The sequence below is a fragment of the Camelus ferus genome, chromosome 28 (assembly GCF_009834535.1).
Source record: "Camelus ferus isolate YT-003-E chromosome 28, BCGSAC_Cfer_1.0, whole genome shotgun sequence".
NCBI lineage: Eukaryota > Metazoa > Chordata > Mammalia > Artiodactyla > Camelidae > Camelus > Camelus ferus.
Window position 1 is genome coordinate 2,764,132 of NC_045723.1, and position 27,093 is coordinate 2,791,224.

Genomic DNA, 27,093 nt, shown 5'->3' on the forward strand with positions numbered 1-27,093 from the left:
ACAGCTTGCGAACCACAGCCCCCTGGGGCCTGCAGGACCAGCTCAACTCCTCCGTCTTCACTAGGCCCTCAGGAACACTCCAGCCACAACCATATCTCTCCACCTGTCCAGATTCAAAGCATCAGTTGTTGGCACAGTGTCCTGCCTTGTGACAGCCCTTACATTGTTATTTGACCTTTGTGCTGTTTATTTTTCAGGTTGAATGGTTTTTCTCTTTCTTTAAACAAGTCTATCACTGGCACTACCGGGTGTATGGTGATAATTAGAATCTTGGTGGGTGAGGGGCAGGGAGGGTGACAAATGAAACAAAGGGAGGAAAAGCGACTTTCCCGAGCCCATTGCAAAAACGGGAACCAGAGAGTAGTGTTGATTTGAGGAAACTGTATGTATGTATGAGAAAGATTTTGAGAGGGAATTAGCACAGAAGCACTCCTGAAGAAGAAGAGGGAAGTGGGGCGTGAAGACCTAAATCAGACAGCAGTTCTTTTGAACCGTGGTTGGCACTCTTGTTCCAGGTATTTGGCTGCCATTGGCGCTGCGTGAAGGCAGGGGACGATCAGGGCAGGCAAAGTCCAAACAGACCTTTGTATGTATGAACTGAAGTTCACTGTTCTTTGTTTGGGGGCGTGAATGCAGGCCTGCGGCTCTCAATCTAATATCTTTCATGAGGAACAGCTTGAAGGCCTAACTGTTCTCCCATTAGCAATGACTCTGTCCAATGTTAATCAACATTTAAAAAAAAATAGCTAGAATTTATTGAATGCCAGACAAGGCCCTAAGCACTTTAAATAGACCACTTCATTCAATCCTTACAAAAGCTCCAGGAGGGAGCTACCATGATTCTCCCCATTTCACAGGCAAATAGACTGAGACAGAAACTACTCCAAGGCCATACAGCAAATCAATAGTGGCTCTGAATTTGAACCCAGGCCACCTGCCTCACCACCCCGCCCTCTTAATGACGTGTTGTGATGATCAGCTTTTGGATTTATTTTTCTCCAAAAGAAATGTTCTGCCATCTCCGTTGTACAGTGTTCATTCAGAACTGGATGTTAATGCCACAATGAAAACCTCACTGGACTTGAATGAATTTTTAACAGAACACATTTCAATTTTAAATTGCATAAAGAGGTCCATTTTCAAATCACCCATCCGCCCACACTTCCTGCTAGTCCACCCCTCTGCCCTGCCGCTTTTCAAGGAACTGGATGCCTTCGAGTCTACTATCATATCCCAATGGCTGAATTAAGACTTGAACAACAATATTTTTTCTAAATAAGAAATCCCAAACACTTGAAAATGTTAAATCACTCTTCAGAATAGATACTTACCCTAAAAGCTGCAAAGACAACACCCCCAGGATGAGATTTTGATCACATGGAAATGCTGTTCTGGAATGAGCCTGAATCTTGCCTTGGCCGGGTCATCCACTCATGTGGTTCCTATGGAGGAGTAGACACACTGGACGACAGCAGTGAGCAACAAGGTATTTCCTTATTTTAGGGCCCTCTAACCCTAGGGTGGGGTGGCCTGGCGACCTTATGTGGGCACAGGACTCAAGCACAAGGCTAGGGACCTCTCTCTCCTTCTGAGCTCAGCTCTCTCTGCTAGCTCCTTGACAAGGCTGGAGGGGCAAGTGTGAGACCCTGCCTATGTAGGAGGAAGAAAGAAGAGGGTCTTCCCAGAAGAAGAAGTGAGCCTGTTTGGCTGCCCTCTTTGAGAAAGCGCTCAGTACCAGATGGTGAAACAAACCCAGTGGGTAACTTCACACTCATAAACTCGACACCATCAGCATCCTGGAATCTGACCAATTAGATCAGTACTCATACTTCTTGAGGAGTGAAGAGGAGAGAGAGGAAGAGGATAACATTAGAAGATTTAGAACATTCTTATTGCTGAATATAATTGTAAAAATTCCAGGTAAAATACCAGTAAATTGAATTTAACAGAAAAAATTTTAATCATTTTTTTAATTGTAAAAGTACTTACCTTTCCACCAAGCCATCCCATTCCTTGGTTTCCTTAAGAATACATAAAAGTGTTCTTATAACAGCAAAATAATGGTGATCATCTATATGTCCATCAGTAAGGGAGCAGTTGAAATTATAGTATATGCTCACTGTGATACGATAGTAGTTTAAAAGAATAAGATAAGTTTATTTGCAATCATGTAGAAAGATCTCCAAGATACATTGTTGAGTTGTGTTTTTAATCAAGTTGCAAAACAAATTCAAGCATTTTATGTTAAAGCACACACAAACACAATTGGTGCATTCGTATGTTTGCTTCCACTCATAGCCCATTGGCCAGAGCAAGTCACATGACCCCCCTAATTACTAAGATATGGGTGACTATGGGGAGCACAGGATAATCCCTGGGCAGTGGGAATCCCTCTCGGCCATTTAAACCAAGGCTTGGGCTTTTGGGGAGCAGCCGTCAGAGAGTTGCAGACTCACATGGCCTTCACAAGGCCATGTGGAATACACAGAAATGCAACACACACACACACACACACACACACACACACACACACACACACATGGTTTAGCTCCATCTAAAACTGTATAAGATTTTCCTACTCAAATAGAAACTGTCACAGAGACAGGGCTTATAATATTATATGCCAAGGGCTTTTGCAAAATGCTAATATAATAATTATCATTTGAAGATTATATGTTCTAAAGGATCTGTTAAAGATACAATTATGTTGTCATAAGTCTCAATTCAAATGCCCAACAAACTTCTCTAGGAGTTAAGTGCTGTGGAAATGTGTGCCTCTTTTTTTTTTTTTTTCCCACTGTAAGTTAAGCTCATGTAGAGAGCTGTCTGAGATCATTAGCCTCCCTCCCTGCTTTTTGCTTTTCGACTGGTATTATTCTCTGATCTCAACAACTGTGTAGGTGCATATGGGAACTGTAACTGAGTGCCTTTCAAGAAGTTACAGGGACATAAATAATACCTCAAAGAGAAAAATGGAGGCATCTTTTTATGATGTCCTCCAGGCCTGTGCAGTTGTTAGGAGGGGCTGAGCAGGAATTGCAAGGTAAGGGGGTGCAGTGACCCCTCCACCTCCAGGAAGAGGCCAATGGTCACTCAATTTCAGAGTCAGAAACTCGGGGGGGAAAGGCCTCTGCCTTTTTCTTAAGACTTGAGGCTCCTTGCCCCAGCTCCCCACACTGCAGGAGGTAGAGAATCCCACTATGACAAGGCTTCCATGAGGCACCCTGAGCCCCCCACAGGAGGGCTCCCCACAGGAGGGACCCCCTGATCCCACCTCTTTGCTCAGGTTGTCAGGAACTTGCCTCCATTCTCCAAGCCCCAGAGCCTGGCTTTTTCCACTCAGCTTCACACTTGTCCTTCCTCCTGAATAATGAACTAACCCGGTTCTTGAATCATTAACAGATCATGAACAGAGAACTGTTGATTTTTAACTGCGGTAAGCAAAATGCCAGAAAGTCATTACGCCACTTTTTGTCTTTTGAAGATCTCTTTAATGGAAAGGGTGGCTTTAAAAGAATATGTAATTAGCAGGCTCCTTCCCTCTATGAATGATTTTTCCAACCTCCTGATGAAGGCCAAATTCTAATCCCTTGCAAAGATGCAAACCTCAGTCTTTAAGATTTCAACTACATTTCCTGAAAGAACAGGACAAGGAGTAAATTATGACTAATGTGAAAACAAAATCCCATAGAACCATTCTGTGAAAGAATAAATTTATTTTAAAAAGAGAAGCAAAAGATAATTGTGTCTCCCTTTACTGAAATGTATCCATGAATGGAGACATATTGCTCTTTATTGTCTCATCTATTTGGAGACACATGGGTATCTCAGTGACTACATAATTGATTATTGTAGCATAACAGCCCTTTGTTTTAAACAAAACTTACAATTAGGGGGCTTATAAGCCAAACATCAGAAAACAGATAAATATAAAATAATTTCTGCCCCTGGGCCACACCTATCCTATCCAAAGTGTACAAAGAGGAAGTTTGAAGGGTATAGGAATCAGAGATAATGGGCCAATGGGCCAGCGTACTGAATAAAACACACCCACTAGCTGTGTGACCTTGGCCAGGTAATTAACCTCTCTGATCACCTTTCTCATATGACAGGCCTCACTTGACAGGGGTCATAAAACACACATGCTTTCATACTTTCTGGGTGTTGTAAGGTACAAATGTGAAAGAAAACAAAACTACCATTCTCAAATACTGAATACTAAAATAACACCGTGTATCTGAACTTGAATCTCTAGGGCAGGAATTGGATGAACTTTAGTGTGTGCATTCGAGGTGGGCCTAGATCAACAAAACTGATGAACCTTTAGCTAGACTGACTAAGGAAAGAGAGAGAAGTCTAAATTCAGGAATGAAAGAAAGGACATTATTACCAACTTTACAGAAATAAGAAGGATTATAAAGGAACACTGTGAACAGCAATAAGTCAACAAATTAGATAATTTAGATAAAATGGAAGAATTCCTAGAAGTATACATATGACTGACACTGACTTGAGAAGAACTAGAAGATCTGAGCAGACCTATAACAATTAAAGATATTGAATTAATAATCAAAAACTATTGACAAAGAAAAGTCCAGACCCAGATTGCTTCACTAGTGAATTCCAACAAACATTCAAAAAATTAACACCAATTCTTCACAACTTCTTCCCAAAAAAATTGATGAGGAGGGAACACTTCACAACTTATTCTGAGGACAGTATTACCCTGATATTTAAACTAAACAAAGACATCTCAGTAAATGAAAAATTTTAGACCAATATTCCTTATGAATGTAGATTTTTAAATCTTCAATAAAATATTAGCAAACTGAACCTGGCAATGTAGAAAAAGGATTGTACACCAAAATCAAATTGATTTATCCCAGGAGTGCAAGATTGGTTCAATATAATATACCTTATTAATAGAATAAAAGACAAAAGCATCATGATTATCTCAATAGGTGTAGAGAAGCATTTGACAAAATCCAATATATTTTCATGATAAAAACACCACAAACTAGGAACAGAAGGGAATTTTCTCAGCCTGATAAGGAGCATCTGTGAAAAACCCACAGCTAGCAACAGACTTAACAGTGAAAGATTGGATGCTTTCCCCCTCAATATCAGGAACAAGACAAGGATGTCTACTTAACACTTATATTCAACATTGTATGGGCAGTTCCAGCCGGGTCAGTTAGGCAAGAAAATGAAATAAAAGGTGTTCAGATTGGAAAAGAAGACGTAAAACTCAATTTTCAGGTGACATGATCATATATAGAAAGTCATAAGGAAGTCACTAAAAAAAAAAAAAAAAAAAAACCTACTAGCATTAATAAACAAGTTCAGCCAAGATGCAAGATACAAGAGCAACATAAAAAAATCAACTTAACTTCTATAAACTAACAATAAATAAACTGAAAGTGAAACTAAGAAAAATCGATGCTTTTAATTATCATCAAAAAGAATAAAATATTTAGGAGTAGAATTAGGGGGAAAAAGTGCAAAACTTATACTCTGAAAGCTGTGTAACATTGTTGAAAGAAGTTAAAGAAGACCTAATTAAGTGGAAAGATATCCCATGTACAAGGATTGGGAGACTAAATATTGTTAAAATGGCAGTACTCTTCAGATTGACCTACAGATTCAATGCAATCTCTACCAAAATCCCAGCTGGCTTTTGCAGAAATTAACAGGCTGATCCTAAAATTCATTTGTAAATGAAAGGGATGCAGAAAAGCCAAACAATCTTGAAAAAGAACGAAGTTGGAAGACTGATACGTCTTGATTTCAAAATTTACTACAAAGCTACAATAATCAATGCAAAATGATACAGGCATAAGGCTGGACATATAGAATTAGAATTCAATAAGATAAAATTGAGTGTCCAGGAATAAATTTTCACATTTATTGTCAATTGATTTTCAAAAAAGTTGCCAAGACCACCCAATGAGGAAAGAATATTATTTTCAATAAATGGTGTTTGGACAACTGGATCTCATCACGCAAAAGAATGAAGTTCCTGTATACAAAACTTAACTCCAAATGGATCAAAGACCTAAATGCAAGTGCTAAAAATATAAAACTCTCAGAAGAAAACATAGTTTAAACTTCATGACCCTGTATTGGGCAATGGTTTCTTAGATATGACACCAAATGCACAAGCAATAAAAGAAAAAATACGTAAGTAGTTAATCATCAAAATTAAAGAACTTTGTCTTTAAAAGGATAGAGTCAAGAAATTGAAGTGACAATCCACAGAATTAGAGAAAATATTTGCGAATCATATATCTCAGAAAGGTCTTATATCTAGAATATAAAAACTCATAATTTAATGACAACAACAAAACAAGTAACCCAATTTAAAAATGGACAAAGGATCTGAGTAGACATTTCTCCAAAGAAAACACACAAATGGCCAACAAACACAGGTAAAGATGTTTGTCATTAGTCAGTGAGGAAATCAAAGTCACAGTGAGATAACCCTTTATACTCACTAGAGTGGCAAAAAAAAAAAAAAAAAAAGGCAGATAATTACAAGTGTTGGAGAGAATGTGGAGAAATTGGAACCCTTATACATTGCTAGTGGAATATAAAATAGACTGTGGAAGAGAATCTGGCATTTCCTCAAAATGTTAAACATAGAGTTACCATATGACCCAGCAATTTCACTCCTAGGCATATACCCAAGAGAAAATGAAAATTGATATCTATACAAAAACGTGTACAAAAATGTTCACAGCCACATTAGTCATAATAGTCCAAATGTGGAAATATAGCCAAATATGCATAACTTGATGGAGGGATATACAAAATGTGTTATATGCATACAATGGGATATTATTCCACCATAAAAAGAAAGGAGTCACTGAAACATGCTACAAAATAGATGAACCTTGAAAACCTTATGCTAAGTGAAAGAAGCCAACACAAAGGACCACATAATGTGTTCCATTTATAAAAAAATGTTGGAATAGGCAAGTCATGGAGACAGAATGCAGACTGGTGGTTGCCGAGGGCAAGGCCATAAGGATGGAAAGTAAGGGAAACGAGGAATGAATGCTAATGGGTACAAAGCTTCTTCTCGGGGTAATGAAAATGTTCTAAAATTAGCTGTGGTGATGGTTGCCCAACTCTGTGAACATACAGAAAACCATTGTATTGTATACTTTCAGGGGGTGAATGGTATGATATGTGAATTATATCTTAATAAAGCTCTTATTTTAAAAAGTAGATATGAGAATCTGGCTGCCTTCTACTGAGACAGTCATCATACAGATTTGCAAAGATGTAACACAATGCCACTCTTCTCACTAAAATTTTTGTTTTAGAAAATATCCTTATTTTTCTTAAAAATATGTTTATGTTAACATATAATAAGTTTACCATTATTTTTTAATGAATTAAAATATTTTTAAAGTTTTTAGTCAACTTACAATATGGTACATATCAATAAGTGTAAAATGCATAAATTGTTATAAGTATATAAGATAATAAATGAGGCCATGATATGAAAAAGTACAGGAAAATAAAATGCATTTTAAAAATTCGGAGGTAAAAATATTTACCATTTATGTACTAGTAGTAGGTACTATCAAAAGAAGAAATCACTGCTGAAAATTGTTTGGAATTTTATTTTAAAACAACAAACAAATGCCCTTTTATATTATTATATGAAAATGCATATTATACTTCCCAATTTAAAGTATATTTAAAATAACTATAGATTAGTTTAGGGGGGAAAAAAAACTTAGCAAAATGAATAGACCTCTTTTATATATTTCAAGGCTAAATTGTATTCTTCAAAGGTGTCTTTAAAACTATTTTCATCTTGCAGGGCTTTAGTTAGCTGGTGATGTAATAATAGCCCTGCCGTGAAGGAGAATGTAGGTGATGTCAATTGGGCAATGCCAGAGCCAACAAATTGTTGCTGTGAGGACAGATGGGGCCCAAGTGAGCTGTGCCCAAGGGAATCAAGTTTCCAGGCATTCAGTGAACATTTAAGTTTGTTTCTATTTGCACTGAAAGTTAGCAACCACCCCAGCAACTCTCCAGGAATTAGAAACAAAGGTTCCTGAGCTTGGCAAACATTCTCCACAATTATCAAAGCCATCTTGCTAATGAAGCATGCGTGACTTAAGTTGACAAAGTCAGAGGGCTGGGTGTTCTTCCACTGGAACTGTGGTGTGCCACCACACCTCCTTAACCCCTGACTCCTGGCTCTCCTGCCGTCTGTATAGCCACCTGCTCCTCTTTCTTTACATGATGAGTCAAGAGACTTTAATACAGTTGGTGCAGAGCCTCCCTGCATGGTAGGCCTTCACTGAAGAAGTGCTAATTTTCTAGAACTGGGATTGGAAAAGGGCCGAAAAAAATAACAGGGAGCAGGCAAACACAAAGGAAGAGAAGTTAAATTAGTGGTTGTCAGGGGCTGGAGGGAAGGGAGAATGGAGAGTGAGTGCTAATGGGCACGGGGGCTTTTGGGGGAAATGAAAATGTTCTGGAATTAGTGGTGATGGTTGCACAATTCTGTGAATATACTAAAAAAAACTACTGAATTGTACACTTTAAACAGATGGATTTTACAGTGTGTGATATCTCAATCAATCAATAAATGGGAGCTAGTTCACAGGTTAAAAATAGCAGAGGGAGGAGGGTAGTTTAGTAACAAGAAGGGCTGGTTCACAGACATGTGGGGGAACAGCTTTCTCTTCAACTGAAAACTTGATTTGCGGGCAGAAGTAGACATTTAGAAGATGCTTTTAATGAGACCAAAGGAGCTGCATAGTTTCTCTGTCTGGAATGGAGGATACGGTTAAGGGCTAGTTGCCTGATATTTGAAGATTAGATTACATGAGTACAAATGTATGCAGGTTGACAAATATGTTGACTTTGCACTTGGTATGGGAGAAACTATTTATTGAAAGATTGGGTGGCTCTTACGAATTCTCTAAAGTGTACTTTATATATATATACATATATAATGATATATATAAATGATATATACATGATCACTTATATATGTATATATGAGATATATGAGATATGATATAAGATATATATGATATATCTTTTAAAATAAAATATATCTGGATATACATTTTAAAGGTTAGGTATATACTGTGAGCAGAAGTAGACTTGAAAACACATCTAGGCAAGAGCAGAAGGCAGAGGTCTCAGTGGAAGGAAGGACCGTCTGGGACATAGAGACATTCAGAGCTATGAAGGAAATTGGAGCTTCAGAGACAAGGAGCTCCAAGCATTGAAATGTCCCTGCCCCTACAGATTCCTCATCCTCCCCATCCCTTCCTTAAGCACTCAAATCATGGAAGTAAGAAGTTCAAGGACCCAGAATGCTTCTGCTTGAGAGCTCAAAGCATCTTCTATAAAGGGGTCCAAACTGGTACCCTAATCTAGTTTGACCTATCTGGTAAATAGGCTATTATGTTGATGGAGAAGAGGGACCCTGCCCACTCCCAGGAAGTAGACAGGTGGAGGGCTGGCAAACACTAGGTAGACTTGCACACGTCTCTGTGTTAGGGACTGAGCTCCCCGGGGAGGGAACTCATTCTAAGGAAGAGAGAGAGACAGCGTGATGTGGAACCAGCATAGGTCCTGCCTGTGAGTTTTGTCTTCACCCCACCTTCCCCACACTTGTGTTTGAGCTCTAGGGAAAGAAGGGGCGATGAGTAAAAATGTAAGGAGTTGGTTACACGTGACGTGTTTGTGAGACGAAGGCAGCTTTAGCCGAGTGAAACACAGGGAGAGAAGCATTCTGTTTTCAACTGAGCTAAGCTAGCCCCTAGGCCCAACAACTGCACTGCTACTCTCCGTCTCTCTAGGCTCTGCCAGTTGGAAGTGGGTGGCTGCTATGTACGCCCTTCCCCACAACCTCACAACCAGATGGGTCGACACAGTCTGCGCTGGGCTCCGGCTGGATTCTGCCACACATACAAGCCTGATTAGCAACTAGGCTCCAAAAGTCACACAACCCGTTTTGTGACCTCAGTGGGGTTTCCACTCTCCATTTATCAGACACTCTGACACACACTGGGCTTGCTCCTTACGGCTGCACTAACAAAGTCCCATAGTCTTGGTGGTTTAAAACAACAGAAATGTATCCTCTCACAGTTCCGGAGGCTAGAAGTCTGAAACCACGATGTCAGTGGGGCCTGCTCCCTCTGAGACTCTGGGTAGGATCTTTCCTTGCCTCCCCTGGCTTCCTGATGGTGGCCGCCAATCCTTGGTGTTCCCTGGCTTGCAGCTGCCCCACTCCCTCCTCTGCCTCTGTCATCACATGGACTTCTCCCTCTTCTCCTCCCCTTATAAGGACACCAGTTATACTGGACTGGATTAGACTCCAGTATGACCTCATCTTAACTTGATTGTATCTGCAAAGACCCTTTTTTCCAAAGAGGTCACATTCACAAGTACCAGGGATTAGGACATCAGCACATCAGTTTGGAGGACACAATTCATCCAGGACACACACCTTGCCAGAAAGGGTCACTCCAAAGCCAACACAGTGATGTCCTGACTGCAGGACCAGCCAGGCTTCTGATTAAGCCAGGCAATAACGTCCTTTATAAAGGGTAGACCAAGTGGGGCCCGAGACGTTGGTCTAACTGGCAAGTGGTTAGGCTGTGGGGTCTTCTGATTCCTGTGCCCTCGTGATGGAGTTGGGAGACTCATAACTTGAACAACTCTGATTGATTACATGGGAGAAAAATAATTTCTAACATTTCTTATGTTAATTAATCCTCTAGGGCAAGGTTTCTTGACCTTGGACCCCTTTTGCAGCCTGGGAAGCCTATGGACCCATTCCGAGGTGGGGAAAAAAGCCTTCAAATGAACAAAATAAACTACATAGGATTGTAAAGAAAACCAATTCTATTAAAATACAGTTCTCAAAAACTTTTTTTAATTAGTGTCATTAGCACTTTAAATAACAAGATCTAGTGGCAAGTCTAATAATTACTGTGACCTTAAAGTAATGATGAGTATGAACCTTATTTGGGGATGTCTGCGACAGCTGGAGCATCAGTAAACACTTGAGGTACCCACTGCGGCAGAGGGTTTGGTACTTTCCTTCTTCCACGGTTGGTCACCTCCTTTCACAGTAGAGGGAAATGCAGTCTTTCAGTCAGAGGCTAATGAAAGTAAAGATGTAATTTTTTTTTCCCATCCAAAGAGACAGACTTCCTGAATTCAATCATCCTAAAGTAGGTTATAGGTGGTTTAACTGCAGAATTCTGGAAGGCCGGGACTTGTAAGTACCATGGAAGAGGCTGCAGATCCAGGGGTCTTGGCTGAGACGGGAGGAATAAGGGTCTGAGAGAAACAGTAGCATTGTCAGCAGGAAGCAGGGCAGGAGTGGGCCTAAGAAACAGTTGGGAAGTGGAGGTGATGGGGCTGACCTGCTAGACAGGGCCAGTACAGTGGAAATTAAACTGTAGAAATGGCCAGCACCATTTGGTAACTGTCTGGATGTTTAGATGTCTATATAAGCACTTGGAAAGTACCCCTGGGCACCCCGAAAAATTACCTGGGGACATTCCTGTATCATTTGGTGGGTAGCTATGAACAAATGAAACATATGTCATGTTAGACTATTTCAGGTGGGTTTCGTCTACAAACGGCATAAGTCCAAGGCTTGAAAATCTAACATTTCACCGTCTACTCAAAGTTAAAAACTTAAATTTCAGAATTTATCAGTCTGCTTCAGAGACGATGCCCTCAGAGGAGTAGGCCTCTTTTTTTAAGCAGAAGAGAAACTTGTAGCAAAGAACCATGGCATAGCCCGCTTGCTACTGCATACAATCTGTGGCACCCATTTAGAAATGTTAAAAATAGCACTTCAGCACATCACCTGTCATGTCTGCACTTACTTGAATGTGATCGAGGTGGAGGAGATGGTAATGCCTGGCCCGGAGGGTGGGGCTTGCTAGTCAATCCTGTCTCTAAGCTTCTCGTTTTTCAGCTGTCCTGGCCCACTGTTGATGTATTCTCTGAGTCAGAGGCCTGCAAAAGAAAAAGGAAAGCATCCAGCCTCTATTTCAGAGAAGACATCTCCATCCAACCGTCTGAGGCTGGATAATCCAGCTTCCTGGATCACTTTTCTGAACAGCCGTGCCTTGGAAGGGGGCCTGGGCTGGACACCAGGAGACCTGGTGCTCTCCCAGCCTTGCTGAGGATTAGCTGCCTGACCTTGGGAAAGTCCTTTAATCTCTTGGGGTTTAAGTTTCCTCTCTACTAAATGTCTGAAGAACCTTCCAATTCAAAAATGATTCTGCATGACGGCATAGGGCTTAAAGGAAAAGCATTCTTATGGACTTCCACTATTGGTTTTTTTAATTATTATTTTCATCAAAACATTACTTAAATATGTAAACTTAGAACTAGATATAAACTCCTTAGGCACATAATTTTAGAGATTGGAAACAAGCAAAACAACAAATCCAATAAAATTGTAACCAATGTATCTGATTATTAAATTTCAATTACTTTTATTCATTAATAATTGACATTATTAACTCAGTAGGATAGCTAACACTGGTTTGCTGGACAGAAATTGCGGCTCACAACCAGAATATAATTTTCCAGAACACTGCCTCTACCACTGTGTTCGATTTGATGACTCAGTTTTCCCGTCATTCTCTCCCTCTGAACTATTGTGAAACTTTCTTCAAAGCCATGGCATCATTCGCCCTTTACTTTGGAAGAATGCACTGTTTACGTAGTATGTCCTCCTTTGCTCTTTTCTCTTGAGCCATCTATTGTTAAAGTAACATAATATGGCACCAAATGACACTGCAATAATGGCCATATCTTCATAGGGGGTCATCTGGGTGATCCACAATGTGTTTACATTAATACTTATATCAGGTATCATTACGTTAACATTGAAATAAAAACACAAATATGTTAAATTTCTTATAAATTCCTAATTCCCGGGGATCTCAGTTTGAGAAATGCTATATTATGACTTTACAGTGGCCTTGGCAGAATCTTCCTCTAGTGCCTTCATGCTGCCTCTTCAGGAAGACAGACATAGACGAGGCCCTCAGTGCTTCTAAAGTGTTTTTGGAAATCAGAATGTAAAACACGAGATCTAATATGTTTCCAAACATCATCAAATGCAAGGTGATGCCCAGAAGAAAACAAAACCAAACCCAAAAAACTGCTACTAGTTCTTAGAGAAATCCAATTCCCATTCCCTACTTTCCAAAAGATATTTAAGGGGGGGAAAAAAAAAAAACGTGGGCAAGGTCCAAAGACCAAAAAGAATATTGCTATAGTGAAAAAAAAATATAGTCTGAAACTTACCTCTTGGCCTCCAGACTTGTGGCCTATTTGGTTTTGTGGAGGCTGCTACCATAAAAAAGCTCAGGAGACTCAAACACAAAGAAAAGCTCATGGTGGCCATTCTGAAGTGTGCTTGCGGGAGAGTGGACAGCATTCATAATAGAGTTCAAGTTCTGCCATCTCTGGAAAGAGCCTACAGCACTCAGGAAAGCCATCAGCATCCATGGGGCGAGGCCGACCTTCACAGAGAAGCCCAGAGCCTCACACCTCAGGGTGAGAACAGGGTGAAGGCAGTGCTTTCGTGATCAGGCACAGGAAGGTGAACTTGGCATAAAAATTGGTCATGACCCAGAGGCCAACCACCACACAGGACACGCAGAGTCCACTGGTGGCCTGGCAGCAGGCAGTGGATCCAGAATGAGACTGTCGCCTCTGTGAGAGTTTGGCCCCTGTCCCAGAGAAGCAGAGAAGTTTCCTCTGCCTGCCTGAGCTGGTTGACAAGAACTCAAAGGGCCAGGCCATTCAGGGGCTAGTGATAATAGGGACACTGACAAGATCTTGCAACTCTCAAATTTTTTGGAGCAATTGATACTTGGGAAGCATGCATTTTTACAAATACTGGGGTGGAGTTTTGGGGGTTTTTTTTCTAATCAAGAATAGACTTCTTTCTTTAAGGTGGACTTCTTACCTCTTTCCTATGGAAATTCTTGTCCAAGAAGTCACAGAATAAGTGTACTAATGGCTGCAAAGATAAAAAAAAAAAAAAAAAAAAAAAAAAAGAAAAGAAAAAAGAAAAGAAAGAAAAGAAAAAAAGAAAAATCAAGGCTACTTACAATAAAGCCTGGAATGGAACATTACTGAAAATCCTTACCGCATCCTTTTTTTTAAATTAAATTGTTATTTTGAGATAATTGTAGATTCACGTGCATTTTGTACGAAATAAAACAGTGAGATCCCCTGTAACCATTACACAGTTTCCCTCAAAGGTAATATCTTGCAAAAGTATAGTACCATATGAAAACCAAGATATTGACATGATACAGTCAAATACAGAGCATCTCCATCATTCTTCTTGCTGCAGTTTTACAGCCACATTTACTTCCCTCCCACAACTACTCATTCTTTAAACCCTGGCCAACCACTATTCTGTTCTCTATTTCTGTAATTTTGTCATTTCAAGAATAGTATATGAATAGAACCATGCAGTATGTAATCTTTGGGGATTGGCTTTTTACAAACAGCGTAACTCCCTGGGGATTTATCCAAGTTGTTGAGCGTACCCATAGTTTGTTCCTTTTTATTGTTGAGTAGAATTCCATGGTACGAATGTACCACAGTTTACTTAACCATTCCTCTTTTGATATCTGGGTTATATCTAGTTTTGGGAATGAAGTTCCAAATGAAGTATTCAATTATAAATAAAGGTGCTCTAAACATGCATATATATTTTTGTGTGTCAATATAAATTTCATTCCCCTAGGAAAAATGTCTGAGTACAGTTGCCGGATTGCTTGGTGGTTGCATGTTAAGTTTTTTAAGAAACTGCCAAACTGCTTTTCTACTGTACCGTTTTACATCCCGACTAGCAATATATGAGTGTTTATTCTAAAATGTATAAGGAAAGGGAAAGGAATTGAGTATCCAAAACAATCTGAAAAAGAAGAATAAACTAGGAGTGTTTTGTAGTTTTCAGTAGACAAGTCCTGAACATGTTGTGTTATTTACACCTCTCTCTTTTTTAATGACTGTAAATGATAATGTATTTTAAATTTCAGTTTCCATGTGTTTATTGCTAGTATCTAAATATACAGTTGATTTTTGTATGTTGATCTGCACCCTGCAATTTTGCTAAACTCACTTATTAGTTATAATATTTTGGTTTTTATCTTTTGGTAGGTTCCTTGGGTTTTCTATATAGACAAACACGTCCTCTGCAAATAGGGACAGTTTTATTTCTTTTCTCTCTCATCTGTATGCCATTTATTTCCTTTTCTTGCCTAATTACACTGGCTAGACTTCTAGCACTATGCTGAATAAGAGTGGTGAGTGGACATTCTTGTCTATTACTGATGTTAAGGGGAAACCATTCTGTCTTCCCCCATTAAGTAAAGTCTAAGCTATAAGGTTCTGTAGGTGTTCTTTACTCAGTTGAAGAAGTTTCTCTATTTTCAGTTTTCTGAGTGGTTTACCATGAATTGGATTTTAAATGCTTTTTCTGCTTCCGTTGATAAGATCACGCTATTTTCTTCTTTAGCCTGGTATTATAGTGGACTACTTTTGGATAATTAAGTAATCTTACAGCCCTAGAATAAACCCCACTTGGTTGTGTTGTATAGTTCTATTTATATACTGCTGAATTCTATTTGCTAATCTTGTGTTAAGGATTTTTGCATCTATATTCATGAAGGAATTGGTATAAACTTTTTTCCTGCATGTCTTTGTCTGGTTTTAGCATCAGGGTAATACTAGCTTCATAAAACAAACTGGGATGTGTTCCCTCCTGTTCAGCTTTCCAGCATAAATTGTGTAGAATTGGTGTAAAATCTCCAAGCTTTTGGTAGAATTCTTTGGGACTAATTTTTTCTTTGGGGCAAGGGATTTTTAAATTAAGCATTTGATTTCATAAATTTATATGGCTAGTCAATTGAGCTATTTTATAAATGTGAGTTGTGGCCGTTTGTGTATTTTGAGAACTTGGCCCATTTTATCTGAGTTGTCAAATGCATATGGGTAGACTTGTTTGTAGCATTCTCCTATTAATATTTTAACATGTACAGTGTCTATAATGTTAGCCACTGTTTCATTTCTGATCATGGTAGTTTGTGCCTTATCTTTTTTTTCCCCCTTTGTCAATATTGCCAGAGGTTTTTAATTTTATTGATCATTTCAAAGAAACAACTCTTTGTTTCATTGATTTTTCTGTATTTTTTTTACTATTTCAATTTCATTGATTTCTGCTCTGATCTTTATGACTTCCTTTCTTCTGTTCGCTTCAGGTTTATTTTGCTCTTCTTTTTCTAGGTTCTTGAGGTGGGAGTTTAGATTATTGATTTGTGGCATTTCATCTTTTCTAACGTTGTCATTTAGTGCTACAAATTTCCCTCTCGGTACTGCTTTAGTTGTGTCCCACACATGTTGAGCTATGTTTTCATTCAATCCAATGTATTTTTAAATTTCCCCTGAGAGTTCCTCTTTTACTCTGAGGTACTGGGAGTTGGGACTTCAACATCATTATGTAATGCACCTCTTTATCCATGATAATTTCCCTTGCTCTGAAGTCTGCTTTATCTGAAATTAACATGGCTTCTCCAGTGTTATGGGTTGAATTATGTCCTCCAAAATGACGTTGAAGTCCTAATTCCCAGTACCTCCAAATGGGACCTTATTTGGTAATAGAGTTGTTGCAGATATAATTAGTTAAGATGAGGTCATGCTGGAGTAGGGTAAGACTTGAACCCAAAAGAACCTTAGTGTCCTCATAGAAAGAGAAAGCTTGGAGACAGATGTGTACACAGGGACGGCACCATGTGAAAACTGGAATTATGCTGCCATAAACCAAGGACCTATCAGAAGCTAGGAGAGACTCCTGGAACAGATCCTTCCCTAGCATGTTCAGAGGAAACAGCCCTGCTGACACTTTAATCTTAAGCTTCATGCTTCCAAAACTGTAAGACAACAACTCCTGTTGTTCAGGCCACCTACATACGGTATTTCATTACAGCAGCCCTAGCAAACTAATTCGTTCAGGTTTCCTTGATTAGCATGGTATTAAGATAAATCTTAGGACTTAAGTCTGCCACTTATTTTTTGTTTTCTATTTTTTTTCTATTTTTCATTTCCTTGTCTTCTTTTTCCTTCTTTTTCCCCCCTGACTTCCTTTGGTTTAGTTGTGTATTTTTTTAATTCTGTTTTGATTTATGTATAATGCTTTTGAGTGTATCTCTTTTCATAGCTTTTTTTAGTAGCTACTCTAGGTATTATATATGCATAAATTGTCACAGTGTCCTGTTCTCACTTCACCAGCCGAGTGAGGCATAGAAATGTATTTCCTGTTATAGCCCTTTACTCTCCTCTAACAATTTTCTCCAGAGTTTCCTCTACATACATTTAGAACTACATCAAATAGTCCTCCAGTTTTTGCTTCCATCATCAAACATGATTTAGGAAAGTCAAGAGAAGAATATATTGTATTTTTGCTGTGTTCTTTCTTACTTCCTACTTTTCCAAGGTTTCTGTGGGGCCAACTGGCGTCCTTCAAAGTCCAACCACCCTCATTCCTGGGCTGTCAGATGTCTGCCTGTGATCCCTCAACAGATAAAGCACATTCATTACTGGGTGTGTTTGCCCTAACAAATGAATAGCCCTAGGTAATGCCTAATCCCACAATAGCTCAGACTGGTTTGTTTCAGCCCACGTCTCCACTTTATCAGAGTCAGAAGCCCCACCGCCCCTTCACAGACTTGTGCACAAGCCGATCAGGCACCTGGTGACCCTGCCTTATAAAAGACACCAACAACCAACCCTTGTCTGATGTGAGGCACCTCTCATCTTTGTGGCCCATTGTCATCTATGGCAGCACACCCTAATCAACTTGTTTTCTATTCTCCTCCTTCACCTCTGGTAAATTCCTTCACCAACCCACATTACCAGCCCATAGCGCCTTGTCCCACAACAGTTTCTTCTTTTATCATTCCTTTCTGTTTAAAGAACAATTCATTATTTTAGGTTAGGCCTACCAGCAACAAATTCTTCAGTTTTCCTTTATCTGAAAATGTCTTGATTTCTTCTTCATTTTTTAAGAATTTTTTTTACTGGATATAAGATTCTGGGTCAACAATTCTTTCAGTACTTGAAAAATATTGTGGCCCTTCCTTCTGGCCTCCATGGTTTCTAATGAGAAATCTATTGTCATTCAAATTGGTTTTCCCCAATAGATAAGATGTTTTTTTCATGGCTGCTTTCAAGATTTTTTCTTTCTCTTTGACTTTTAGATTTTGACTATACTGAGTCCTGGAGTTTATTTCTTTATAATTCTATTTAGAGTTTGCTCAACTTCTTTAATCTGTCATTTTCCATCTCTTGATTTGAGAGTTTTCAGCCATTATTTCTTCCAGGAATTTTTTAGCCTTGCCCTGTTTGGCCTCTCATTCAGGAAATCCAATGAAATAGTATTTTATCTTACGTTATAATCCCACAGGCTTCAGAGGCTATGTTGATTGTTTTCAGCCTATTTCACCTCTGATGCTCAGACTGAGTAATTTCTCTTTTTCTGTCTCCAAGTTCACATATTCTTTCCTTCATTTCATCCATTTCGATATTGAGCCTATCTATTACATATTTGGTTATTGTACTTTTCAGTTATAAAATTTCCATTTGTTTCTTCTTTATATCTTCCATTTCTTTGCTGAGAATTTTTACTTTTTCATTTGCCTCAAGCATTTTCATAATTGCTCATTGAGGCTTCTTATCACGGTTGATTTAAAATCTTTATCAGATTTCTCTAACACCTCTGTCATCTTGATGTTGGCATCTTTAGTCTTTTTTTTTTTTTTTTTTACTCAGTTTGAGATCTTTCTGGTTCTTGATACGATGACTGATTTTTAAAAATTGATTCCTGGACATTTTAATTATTATGTCATAAGACTCTGGATCTTATTTAAACCTTGTTTTACTTGGCTTATTTTGAACCACTTCAGGAGATATGAGGTTGCCACTTTCTTACTGCCAGGTGAGGGTAGAGTCCAGACTCCACCCTTGGCTTCCTTTGACACTCAAGGGTGATGGGGCTCCTCATTACTAATGGATGAGGGTGGAAATTCTGGCTCCCCACTAGGCTGTACCTCCCTGGCTAGGAGAAGGAGTTTGTCATTTACTGCTCCCCACATGACATCCCTGTCCCCATCTGGGAGTGGTCTTGTCATTGCTGGGCAGTAGCGAACAACCTGATTCTCCACTAGGCTTCTGAAACACCACCTGAGCAGGTGAGTTGGCACCTCTTCCCACCTGGTAGGGGTGCAGGTCTAGGCTTCGCGCTCAGCCTTTGCTGGAATCAGTGGGAATGGGCCACAGGTGTTTTCTGTAGCATTTAGCTGGAGGAGAGCAGGTGTTACCTAGAAGTCTTGTAGGCTGTCCCTTTCCTGGTCTTTTGGCTAGAAAGAGAAGGCTTTGTTAAGGCTTTTTTTCTTTTTCTTTTTCTTTTTCTTTTTCTTTTTCTTTTTCTTTTTCTTTTTCTTTTTCCTTTTCTTTCTTTTTTTTCTTTTCTTTTCTTTTTTTTTTTTTGTCTGCACCGTTGGCATTTTCAGGCTTCCAGCTTCTTCTGCTCTAAGTCTGGCATATATAAGGCAAAAAAAAAAAAAATCTGGAGAACTCATCACTATGTCATTTCTTGGATCCTGAATCCTGAAGCCCAAGCTGGTCTGCCTTCTCCTCTCCACCCTTCAGAGTTTTCTTATGTTTGTTTTGAATATAATGTCAATGGCTTTTGGTTACACTTAGTGGGAGGAATAAGTAAATTACATCTACTCTGTCTTCCCTGGTATATCTTTAAGATTTATTTTGGAAGATTTTTTATATGGAGAAAAGAAATGGAAACATTAACTTTTCTCACATAAGAACTTGTTGCCTCGCAGTGATCTTCTCAATGGTCATCCATTTATGGCAGAGCTGTGGCTGCCTGTCTGACACTCAGTTCCCAGAAGTGAACCTGAGATGGGGATTTAGGTGAAAGGGTTGTATTAGGCAGTAAATAGGCAGTAGGGGAGAAGGAAGTGGGACTGGGAAGTGAAGGAAGCCGGACTGGGAAGTGAAGGAAGCCAACAAAGGCGAATTATCCACAAAGAATAACCTTGGCTTGAGCCCTCAGGGAGCAGTGGAAACAGTGAGTGTGTCCCCCCTGAGTTGTCCTAACCAGAGGCAAGGGCAGGGCCTGTGTCATGGGAGTTCACAGTCATACAGGGCTCCACACTCAGAAGGGCCCATGCTTCGTTTAATGCTCTGCTCCCACCACCTTGAAATTCTTAATAATTTTTTAACAAGAGGCCTTCCATTTTCATTTTGCACTGGGTCCTGCAAATTGTGCTGCCTGGTGGAAGAGTATTTATACCTCCTCCCCCGATAAAGGAATTGGAAGGATGTAAATTCCTAGACATTCTGGGTTCTTCTTTAGCTCAGGGGTACTGAGTTGCACAATATCTCCCCAAAATGCATGCCCAGCAGAACTTCATGACTTTATTTGGAAATAGGGTCTTTGCAGATATAATCAGTTAAGATGAGGTCATACTGGATTAGGGTGGGCCTTAACCCAATGACTGTTACCCTTATAAGAAGAGAGAACAGACACACACACACACACACACACACGGAAGGATGCCATGTGAAGACAGGTGCAGAAGTTGGAGTGACACATATACAAGCCAAGGAACACCAAGTGTTGCCAGCAGCCCCCCAGAAGCCAGGAGAGGCACGGAACAGTTTCTCCTGCAGAGTCTCCAAGAGGAACCAACCCTGCTGACACTTTGATATTGGACTTTCAAACTCCTTAACTGTGAAAGAATGAATTTCTGTTGTTTCAAGCCATCCAGTTTACACCCTTTAAAAACTAATACAACAAGCAGGTTAAATCCAGGTATTGGCTACTGGGAGTGAAGGCACAGCTGGGCCAGTGTTCAAAAAACTGACAAAGGATCTGAGGGGCAGGGCAGAGCCCTCTGGCCTTGGCCTTTCAGTAACCAAACCAACCTCTCACCTCTAAAAAGAGCATGTGGACTAATGACAACCAAGGAAGAGGCAGTCAGACAACAGGGAGGGTGGGGCTTCCAGTAAACAAGAGGCTGACCCCACTTAATTGCATTTGCATTCAAATTGTCGAAAACCAAGCAATGCTAGCTAAGTAAGGCCTGCCAGAGGGCCAAATTCAGCTTCTGTGCCTGAAAATTGCACTTCTGGCCCAGAAAACCTCCAGGTACTCAGCGGACTCACGCTGATCTTCACGTAACAGCTGTTCTCTGGGATGAAGATTCTTCTCCCCCAAAGCAGGCCAGCCCTAGTCTATTATTCAGTGTTCTCAGCTAATCGTAAATATCTCCCCCAGTGTCTCTAAGAGTTCTGCAATTGCTGGCTGACTTACTTCTTGGGCTAAGACATTAAAGTTATTTGCTTTATAGCAAATATCATCAATGTCTACAGGCTACTAAAGCAGTGAAAAATTCATTTGAATTACATTATCACATAATCTATCTGAAGACCCCAAAGAGACTGCTCTCAAACACCCTCGAGTCCTAGGATTGCTCTGCATCTCAGAAATATGCAAACCAGCTACAGACTCCCTCACAGTGAGCCTCAGCTCACCCTCTCCCGAGAAGGAGCTGGAACACATGCTGTTCGATTTGTGATGGTCTATGTATGAATAAATCATGTTAATTTTGTTCTTTGTTAAATTCCATCAGTAGACTCCAGGGGAGGCAAATAAAAAGCAGCCTTGAGCTCATCTCTTAATCTTCTGGAAGCAGGGAGGAGATGCTCAAGTTGTCCTCCACTTTCCGCCAGCTTTTTACCCTTGATTTCCACAGATGAAGGCTGCAGTTTTACTCCGTATTCCGGAGTACGTGTCAGCCTTTTCAGATTAAACACCATTGCAGTCCAAAGTGGAGCTAATTTTTGCTCCAAGTCTACCATGATCACTGCTGCGTTCTCTCCACTTATTTGTGTTGATCTGGGGATTTTCAGCCCTGATCTTGTAGCTGCTTCCAGCAACAGCTGACCGGTAGGACAGGCTCCTCCTGGGTCCACTCTCGGACAGCTGGCAGGAGCAGGGGTGATGCACTTGAGCCCTGCCTAGCAGCAGCCTGGGCACGGAAGGGAAGCAGGTGGGCCAGGCAGGGCAGCTGGGGGAAGGGGGCTCTGCCGCGCTGTGACTGGCAGAGCTCGGGGCACAGAGGGCAGCAGGATGCACTCAAAGGACAACCACAACCTTCCTTATGCCTGTCCATCCAGGTCCATGGAGGGACACAGAGAATACACTTATGACTTGATTTGCAAAAAGAATTAACACACAAATGAAAACCCTGCCTCCCTGGGGGCCCCTGAGGGACTGGGAGGCAGCACCCACAGCCAAGCCCACTATGGCTAGAGTCTTCCATGGGTCTTGGCAAACGAGCTCAGACAACCTAAGGTACTTGCTTAGCTCACTTCCTCAAAAGTCACAATAAAACATATGCTCCAACGGAGCCCGACTGCAAATGGCTATGAGGGACTTCACCAACATGTTGGAAAGGTTCTAAAATTGAACTGTGGTAATGGTTGCACAACTCTGTACTTTTGCTAAAAGCCATTGAATTGTACTTAAGTAGGTGACTTTTATGGTACATAATTTATGCCTTGATAAAGCTCTTTAAGAAAAAACAAAAAAAGAGAAGCATATGTATTCTCACTCCCTTAAGAATTAATTCCCATTCAGATCCATTCAGATCCTCTCCCAGCTCCAGATTGCCTTTATGTCCTTCTGTTTATAAAAATCAATTTTATTGGGGTATGTTTACATATAAATAAATGTATAGCTTGATGAGTTTTGACAAATGTATGTACCTGTGTAATTACTGTCACAATCATGATATAGAACATTTCTGTTCTCCCCCAAATTTCCTTCTAGACTCTTTGCAGTCAATTCTACACCTTATTCCAGCCTCAGGCCACCACTGATCTGCTTTTTGTCACTGTAGATTAGTTTTGAGTCTTCTGGAATTTCATATAAAGGTACTCTTTTGTGCCTGGCTTCTTTTGCTTGACATACTGTTTTTGAGAATCATCCTATGCCCCTCTTTAAAAATCAAATAAAATAAACTTGTGTTGGTGGTTTCTTTAAAGTGAGATGGCATCTCTATGACAAAGACGAGTTTTCCTTCATTAGTCTGAGGCTCCTAGCTGATAATATTTTTCTTAGTAATGAGTTTGGAAGAGGAAATTTCACTTCTAATTTAGAATGAATTTTTACATTATCTATGCTTAATTGTTTAAAAAATGAAAAAGAGTCAAGCTAGAAGGAAAGAAATACACAGAGACAAAAGTATTTTGAGCTAAAATATCTCCCTGAAGATATCAAATATTTCAAGTTTTCAAGCCAGGTGAGTAAGTCCTCAGTCAGGTGGAATGTTTCATCTTACAGCATGCAGTAGAGACTCAAGGATTGTTGAAAGATTGAATGAATTTGAAAATATTTATAATACTCACAGGAACAAAGTCTCTCCAAACTTGCCTAAATTGCTGTATGGCAGCCAGTGTGAAATCTGCCTTCAGCCATGGGCAAGTTTTGCTCACAAGATAGTGAACAGTCACTTTGAAGGTGCAGAGTGACTTTTTAAAATAGCTAAACCAAATGGAACAAATTGTGGGCATTGACTGACATAGGAGTACACTGAGTGGAAAGTGAGGACCCAATCCTCACAAATCCCTGTGAGGTAAGTATTATTATGTATAAATGAGGGGAACAGAGGCCTAGAAAGGTTCACAAAGACACACCCCAGGTAAGTAGGTGTGGCAGCCTCTAGGATGGCCTCCAGTAAGCCCTACTTCCTGGAATTCATGCCCTTGTGTGGTTCCAGCCTCCTATTGAGGTGGGAAGCCCCTTGAAAAAGACGGCAGGACCCCCAGGCCGCGCCACTATCCTCCTGCCAGCACCGTTCAGTTCCCTGGCCTTATTCACTTTTTAAACTCTGAAATGGCTTACTTCTAGGAAAGCGGAACTTACCCCTAAGATTCTATTGGTTCCCTGAGCTAACTCCTGATTGGTTCATTTGTAGTGCTTCATTTGCAGGGAGCTCATTCCTGATTGGTCCATTTCAATCACTCCTGATTGGCCCATTTCCCTCACTCCCGATTGGTCCATTTCTACCAAGCTTGATCCTAATTAGTCACCTTTGTTACACCTTATTTGCATATGATGTTACAAAATGTTGCAAAGTCTAGACTGGTAGCCTATAAAAGGCTGTGTAAACCTACAGATGGGGTCCAGAGTTTGGAGTGTTAACTCCTCTGGGCCCGCTAGCATAATAAGCCTGAGTTCTCCAACTCTCTGAGTGCTGCTTGGTCTCTCTCCTGGTTCCAGGTTGCTGTCACAACTGAGCTGCAACACACCTTGCTGCAACACTATATTGAATCAGGATTGGTCTGTGGAGCCAAGAGATTATGTCAGAAATGATGTTATTTCACTTCCAAGGCTAGGTCACAAAAGAGGGAAACATGAGCAAACGTTTGAAGGCTGATTTTAGAGACACTTTCCCAAGGGCAGAGGGATGAGCTGAGGTGTCATAGTAATAGTCCTTGCCTCCCTGGGGAGTGGTACCTGGTCTGAAAAGATTGTGAAAAGTCCAGTCCAAGACGTAGAAAGCAATTTCATATCTGGTTGGAGAATCAGGAAAGGCCTGTGGGGCTTTGAAGGATAAGCAGGACTTTTATCGGCAGAGAAGAATTCCAAGTGGAGGTATCAGAATGAGTGATGAACAGATATGGGAAGGTGTGAGGCACGCTTGATGCACACACCGTCAGATACAGCAAGAGAGGAGGGAGGAGAATGCTGTCAAATCATAAAATTGTCATCTGAAAAAATAAAACAAAATCTAAAAGTTGAGAATTACGTTTTATTCGGCAGACAAAACTGAGGACTTAAGCCTGGAAGAAGCCTCTCAGATAGTTTTGAGGGACTGCTCCAGAGAGGTAAAGGGAGGAGTCAGGGTATATGGGAGTTTTTGCAACAAAACCTAGGTAGTCAAAACATCCAAAGACTACTGCTAACTAACAAAACCCAGACTTCTTAAGTTACTGCATTTAGCGCTTTTCTATATGTGGGAAGATGCAAGAGTCTCTGCTCACTGAAATCATTTTTTTGATTGCACCTTACCTATCTAGGGCAAGTATCCTCCTTTTCTCCATCCTGAGTCCCCTAAGGGTGCACTGGTCATTGGTCATTTAACCCAATTCCTTCAGTTTAGTTTTGTCTTCATGAGGCAGAGGGCTTTGAGTGCCAGCTTGTAGCATTTCAGCCTTGCTCTGTGGACAGTGAGAAGACGAGTTTGTTGGAAAGCTGCGGGTAGACCTCACGTCTAAGGTAAAGAACCGGCCTTCCAGCTGAAGGGCGAGTCACTGGTCGGGCCGGAAGCGGAAGTGGTTGCCGGGCGGGTGGCCGGTCTGGCCGCGCCCAGGGATGCTCTCTGAGACTGAGAAGCACGCGGTGCTGCCCAACCACCCGGCGCCCCCCACGGTGGAGCAGCTCCTGGAGGATGTGCCGGCGGTGCCCGCCAAGGACCCGGGAAGACCCTCCGAGGCCCCTCTGGGAGGGCCGAGGACGCCGGGGCCCAGGGGCAGCAGCTCGACCCGCAGAGCCGGGTCCGCGTGGCACGAACCAGAGGCTGCGTCAGGTGGGCGCCTGGCTGAAGCAGAAGTGTGAGGAGCGGCAGTGAGCCGGCCTGGAGCTGGAGCGGGACATCCACCAGGTGGGGAAGGTGTCCCTGCTGCGCCCTGCAGCCGCCTACTCCAACTGACCTGGCCTGCAGGCTCGGCTGGGCGTGCCCCCTTCCCGCACACCGCTCCCCGCCACCCCCCAGCTCCAGGCTTTCTAAACCTTTGGGTCCTCCAGGGGACGCCTGACCGGCACACCTCAGACATGGTCCCTGGGTCCCAGAAGCAGGTTCCCGGCTCTCTTTTCCCTGGCCTAGGCGCACCCTAGCACCCAGAGACCCCAGGGGACGCAGCCTGCCCATGGTGTGTGGCTGTGACAGGGACCGCCTGCCTCAGCGGGCAGGGCCCCTGCCTGAGGGTCAGATCTGGGTTGTGCGCATGCCCCTCACCCTAGGGCTTCTTTCCTGGGGCCGGATCGCTGTGGAGCCCAGACTGGGCTTCCTGAGATGCTCAGCAGCCAAGGGCCAGTCCACCCATCCTCCCTTCCCTTCACCTGGGGCCCTGCTTCACTGATCACCCATTAGGCTGAGCTGAGGGAACCCACCCCTCTGGTTCTGCTGTCTCCGTGTGAACTGGGGGCCCCCAGAGTTTCCAGAAGAGGATAGGGGAGTTCAGTCTCCTCCCCCCGCCCATGGTGGCCCTGTTTGAGTGAGGAGTGATGGCCCCGTAGCACCCAGACCTAAGATGGGGAGGAGGGTGGGTACCTCTTAGGGCCCCAGCACCCCATCTAAGATGCAAGCTCTCCCACAGGGCAGGCACCATGAGGATGTGATGGTCTGTAGCTCTCCCGGATACCCCCCACCCCCACTGCCCTCCTGTTCTTGCACTTTTTGCCTGTGGGCAGGTGGTCTGTGGAGCAGGAGAGGATCTTGAAAAGGACTTTCATCCCCTCCACCAAAAAGAAATCCTGTGAAGACCAGAGAAGCAACGGGTCTGCGGGAGATGTCCCTGAGTCCCTCAGGTGAAATCCTCCTGTGTCTGGCTGCCCGAATGGTGCTTCCATGAGCCAGTCCTTTCCAGGGTTCCCTGGAAGCTCCCTGCAGCACTGGGACCCACCAGGGCAGAGCCTTCAAGCAGGGAGACCCCAGGCAGCCCAGAAGGTGTTGCTCTTTCCCCTAGGAAAGGGTGCCTGAGAGACCCCCAAAACTGGAAACTTGACCTTGGGCACACAGATGTTCACAAAGTGGCTGCAGTTGCAGCAATGGACGCCACGCTGCCTCTTCCATGGCTAACAGCTGGCCCTTGGTGTGGGGTGCTTCACCTCTCCCTGCCTGGTCTGTCTCCAGGTGGGTCCCCCTGTCTTTGGGGCACTGTCTATCCTCTGGAGCCCCCCAGGGTCAAGTA

The 27,093-nt window shown here is 41.8% G+C and overlaps 1 pseudogene; it reads left to right on the forward strand.

Annotated features, from left to right (window-relative positions):
• Positions 1–25,495: 25,495 nt before the first annotated feature.
• On the forward strand, positions 25,496–25,832 carry LOC116660352 (annotated as a pseudogene).
• Positions 25,833–27,093: the final 1,261 nt, after the last annotated feature.